This window comes from Triticum urartu, chromosome 5 (assembly GCF_003073215.2).
Source record: "Triticum urartu cultivar G1812 chromosome 5, Tu2.1, whole genome shotgun sequence".
NCBI classification, from domain to species: domain Eukaryota; kingdom Viridiplantae; phylum Streptophyta; class Magnoliopsida; order Poales; family Poaceae; genus Triticum; species Triticum urartu.
In genome coordinates, this window is record NC_053026.1 from 601506806 (window position 1) to 601512805 (window position 6000).

The following is a 6000-nucleotide window of genomic DNA, read 5'->3' on the forward strand; positions in this document are numbered from 1 at the left end:
TCTTCATCTTCTTTCATTGCAAACTCATCGGCCTCATCTTGCACCACTTCATAGTTGGAGCGTTGAATGCTTGCGCTTCCCCGGTAGAGAGAGACAACACAATGCCATGCATCTTTGGCCAAGGCGAAGGGGCGAAGATGAGGTAGGTCTTCGGGTGGAATTGCATCTTGAATGATGAAGAGAGCATTCTCATTGAATTGATTATCCGCGGCTTCTCGAGGAGTGAATTTGCTTGGATCATGCGGATAGAAACCTTCTTAAATGATCCTCCAAAGGTTAGTGTTCACATGATTTAAATGACGTTTAAAACGGTAAACCCAAGAATCAAAGTCCTCATTTTTCACAATCTTAGGGGGAGGACCGGCATGATTCAAATGAGTGGAGGGAACCGGTCCACCATAAACAAGTGGTGGTTCCACATGAGCAAAAATGCCGGTGCCATTTTTACCACTAGAAGAAGGAGCCTTTTCACTACTAGCTCCCCCCTTATCGGAGATAGCATCTGTCACCTTGTCGGTGGGATCACCCACTTTTAACGATGCGGTGGAAAGTTTAAGCCCCTCAAGGAATTTAGTAAACATGCTTTCAACCTCGGTGGTCATGGAGGTTTTCAATGTCTCCAAGGCCACATTGAACTCCTCACGAGAGACCGAGGTTCCCCCATCGCCCGCAGACGAGGTCGGATTCGCACCGAAGTGTTCCTCCACACCGTCTACGGTATCAACCATACTCTTCGAATGGTAAAGTGCTTAATAAAGAGACAAGGCTCTGATACCAATTGACAGGATCGATATGGTTGACTAGAAGAGGAGGTGAATAGGTAACTAACACTTTTTAGCTTTTCTTTAACAATTTAAACTTTGCATCAAAGTAGGTTGTCTAGATATGCAACTAGGTGAGCAACCTATATGATGCAACAAGGATAGGAACACAAGCAAGCAAGTGATATGATACAAATAAGCTTGCACAAGTAAAGGCATGAGATAACCAAGAGTGGAGACGGTGGAGACGGGGATGTGTTGCCGAAGTTCCTTCCCTTTGAGAGGAAGTACGTCTCCGTTGGAGCGGTGTGGAGGCACAATGCTCCCCAAGAAGCCACTAGGTCCACCGTATTCTCCTCACGCCCTCACACAATGCGAGATGCCGTGATTCCACTATTGGTGCCCTTGAAGGCGGCGACGGAACCTTTACAAACAAGGTTGGGGCTCTCTCCACAACTTAATTGGAGGCTCCCAACGAAACCACGAAGCTTCACCACAATGGAATATGGCTCCGAGGTGACCTCAACCATCTAGGGTGCTCAAACACCCAAGAGTAACAAAATCCACACAAGAAAGTATGGGGGAAGCAAATATCCTTTGGTTGAAGTGTAGATCTAGGTCTCCTCCTTCAATCCCTAGCAAATCAACAAGTTTGAGTGGCTAGAGAGAGAGATCGGGCAAGAGAGCTTGAAGTGCATTAATGGTGGAGTGAGAGAGGTCAAAGGTGAGAGTGGTAGGTGGGAGAAACACTCTTATATAGCAACCCTAAAAATCCAGCCGTTGCTGCGTTTTCAGCCCCGCAGCGGTACAACCGGTCCTTGTCCCGGTACAACCGGGACTCACGGTGTAGCTGCAGAACCCTACCATGCGGTACAACCGGGCCACTGGGTGGTAGTACCGGTTAAGAAAAATGACCGGACCAACCGCCCAGCCACCGCACAACTACCGCCTAAGAACAGAGACGAGACCGGTACTTGAGCGGTGCAAGACCGGAACAACCGCATGGCCTTGAGCTCTTGGACGGCCAAGTTCTAAGCGGAAGAACCGCTCAGACCACCGGTGGTACCGGTCAACGAGGATCGACCGGATCAACCGGGCCACCACCGCCCGAGAACCACATCAAAACAGAACCTTGAGCGGTACTTGAGCGGTGCATGGCCGGAACCACCGCCCTAGCCTTTGTTGAGCAAGGTGGCGTTACCACCGCCTGGAGGCAGCGGTACAACCGCTCGGTAAAAGTTGGAGAGCGACAAGGTCCAGTGGTACAACCTCTCCAGGGGGCGGTACAACCGCTGGGAAGAGCAGAAAACAGAAGGAAAGATAGGGGGAACACTCTCTCTCACAACTGAGGAAGACAAATGAGGGGTGAGAAAAGTGTACTGAAAAGATTCCCCCAGAGCTTCCTAATGAGGATTCCCTCTTGATAGTACGGGTACTCTACGACCAAAGAAAATAAAAGCGTAGAGGACACGTCTTCGATCTTTTCCTACGAGAGGCAATAGCAATCCGATGTAAGCCTAAGCATCGAGAACCTGAAACATATAGCACACGATTAGACCAACAAAGGGTTGTCAACATCATCCAAAACATAAAGTAGGGAAATGCCCTTTAAAGCGACTAGCATATGTGGTGGCTAACATACGCAAATGAGAGCGAGAAGAGAAGGCAAAAGCACGGTCGAACAACTATGATCAAGAAGTGATCCTAGAACAACCTACGTCAAACATTACTCCAACACCGTGTTCACTTCCCGGACTCCGCCGGAAAGAGACCATCATGGTTACACACGTGGTTGATGTATTTTAATTAAGATCAACTTCAGGTTTTCTACACCGGACATTACCAAATTCCCATCTGCCCATAACCGCGGGCACGGCTTTCGAAATTTCAAATCCCTGTAGGGGTGTCCCAACTTAGCCCATCACAAGCTCTCACGGTCAACGAAGGATATTCCTTCTCCCAAGACAATCCGATCAGACTCGGCATCCCGGTTACAAGACATCCTCGACAATGGTAAAACAAGTCTAGCAATACCACCCGTTGTGCCGACAAATCCCGATAGGAGCTGCACATATCTCGTTCTCAGGGCACACCGGATAAGCTAAGCGTACGGGAGCCAACGTAACCCAAGTTGCCAAGGGACGGCCCCGCACGATGCTCTGGGTTGGACCAACACTTAGACAAGCACTGGCCCGAGGGTTTAAATAAAGATGACCCTTGGGCTGGCCTAACCCAAGGGAAAAAGAGGCTAGGTGGCAAATGGTAAAACCAATGTTGGGTCTTGCTAGAGGAGTTTTATTCAAGGCAAACTGTCAAGGGGTTCCCATTATAACCCAACCGTGTAAGTACGCAAAATCCGGGAACATAACACCGATATGACGGAAACTAGGGCGGCAAGAGTGGAACAAAACACCAGGCATAAGGCCGAGCCTTCCACCCTTTACCAAGTATATAGACGCATTAATTAAATAAGAGATATTGTGATATCCCAACAATAATATCCATGTTCCAACAAGGAACAAGCTCCAATCTTCACCTGCAACTAACAGCGCTATAAGAGGGGTTGAGCAAAAGCGGTAACATAGCCAAACAATGGTTTGCTAGGACAAGGTGGGTTAGAGGCTTGGCTTAACAATATGGGAGGCATGATAAGCAAGTGGTAGGTATCACAGCATAGGCATAGCAAAAGAGCGAGCATCTAGCAAGCAAAGATAGAAGTGATTTCGAGGGTATGGTCATCTTGCTTGAGATCCCGCAAGGAAGAAGAACGAGTCCATGAAGAAGACAAACGGACGTAGTCGAATGGGTCCTCATAAACGCGACGTTATCAGAACCAACCCGAAGAGCAACACCGAAAAGAAGCACACAACATAGTAAACAACCAACACATGAGCATGGCATGATATGCGGGATGCGGTATGCGATGCATATGCATGATTTGGAAAGGAATGATTGAACCTGGCCTCAACGTGGAAATCCAAGAGTGCCATTGGAAAGGTGAGTTAATTTCAGTTGAAATCAATATAAAGATTACCGGAATCGGATGCACGGTTTGGAAATGGCAAGCAAAACAAATATGGCACCAGTGTGCGATGATCAGCAAGTGACCATCTAAATGTATCAAGAACAACATGCTACAGCATTCAAACATGACAATAAAATACATGGCAGGGATCCACTCATGATGCTTGACAAAAGATGAACACTGATCTACGGCTAAATCACTCAATAGAAAGCTCAAACAAGCATGGCAAAAGTGCAAAAGATAACAGGTTTCAGACTTACTGAAATAAACAGGATATCCGGAATTTATCATCAGGAAGCAATGTTTAGAGCACGATAACTACATGCTACAGGAACATATCATGGAAAAGCAAGGCATGGCATGAAGCTACTCTAAGCATATAACAAAAGTCCCTTAGTGACCATGAGCCAAAAGGGATCAGAAAATACAATTGCAAGCATGTGAACATAGCAAAAACATAAACAGATTCAGACTTAGTGAAAAACTGGAGCATGCAAACAGATTAACAAGTAGGCATGTTTACGAGCTCGATGCGCTCACTACAGAGCATGGCACGACAAACTAAGCATACACCCATGAAGAAGACATGGCATAGAAGCTAGAAATGGAAAGAGCAACAACATAGCATCCACGGAACAACAACAATAACAACAACAAGCTCGGGAAAATTGCTAAACATGTTAACAATCTATGAGGAACATTTTATAGCAAAAGTAGAGCTCGATTGACTCAATCTAGGGTGCTCCATAATTGCAAACAAAGACATGGATGGATAGGGCACAACAATATTAACAAAACATCCTTACTGATCATCTTCAAAAGAGGCACGGATCACTAGGAAAGAACATGAACATATGGCATAAAAATAATAACAGGGCAAAGACTTAATGAAATTCAAAGTCCCTGAAATCAGCATCATTGAGTAAGCTACTTTGCATGCTTGTGCTAGTCACCACAAAGATCACAAAAATACATGGCATACACCCCTGTAAAGATGGCATGGCATATAACAAAACACATGTAGAGCTCAGGGTCATAGCATGCACACATTAATCATGGCAAAAATGACAAAAGGCCATTTGCTGAAACAGATCTGACATAATCCTCACATAGCCCTCTTCCAACAGAATTTCGGGCATCAAGATGAGCTCAAATGAAAATGATGCAATGAGATGAAATGATGTACTCGTCGAGACGAATATTTTGATATGCTACATGCACGAATCGGAGCTACGGTTGATGAGTTATGATGCTGTGAAAAATGCACAAAAATACTGGAACTTAGACGAAGTTCAACCTCCGGATAAAGTCAACGGGATCTCGTGGTACGGGACGGCGCGGTGCGGGGCGGAGGGAGGCGTTTGGATGGCCGAGCTGGTGGATCTGGTCCACCCGACCAGATTCGGCCGGTGAGGGGCTCCGGTGAGGGCGGGCCATCTCCGGCGAGGCGCGGTGGCGCACGACGACGAACTCCGGCGCGGCTGCCGGAGCACGGGACGACAACGAGGCCCCGGCGAGGCGGCGGCTCCACGGGAATGGCGGCGAGGACCAGTGTCAGAGCGGCGGCGCCGGAAACGAGGCAGCGGCGCGGAGCGGCTCCGGCGGAGCTCGCCGGCGCGGGGGTCGGTGAAGGCGGCAAGGTGGCGGAGCGGGGCGGAGGCGGCGACCGGTGCTGAGGAGGAAGACGGAGGGGCGCGGTCGCGGGCCGGGAGGGCCGGATGCGGGCCCGAGCGGGCCGGGGTGATGTGGGCGCGGCGGCGCGGCGGCTCGGCCAGTCACGGAGTGACACGTGGCGGCGGACGGCGAAACATACGTGTAACACCCTCGATGCGACTATAGCTCCCACGTGTCGAGGCACGACTTAGAGACATAATCGCATTGAAGGCATACATCGCAAGTGAGGTAATCTTCACACAACCCATGTAATACAATAGGGGAAAGAGATACATAGTTGGCTTACAATCGCCACTTCACACAATTACATGAATAAACATTACATCAATAAAAAACACTCATGGTCCGACTACGGAACCAAAATAAAACAAGAACCCCAAATGCGACAAAGGTCCCCGATCGACCCCAACTGGGCTCCACTACTGATCAACTAAAACAAAACAACACAAAGGACAAGATCTTCATCGAGCTCCTCCTGAGCTTGGTTGCGTCATCCGCACGGTCTCATCGCCACCTGCAAGCTGGTTTTGGAAGTATCTG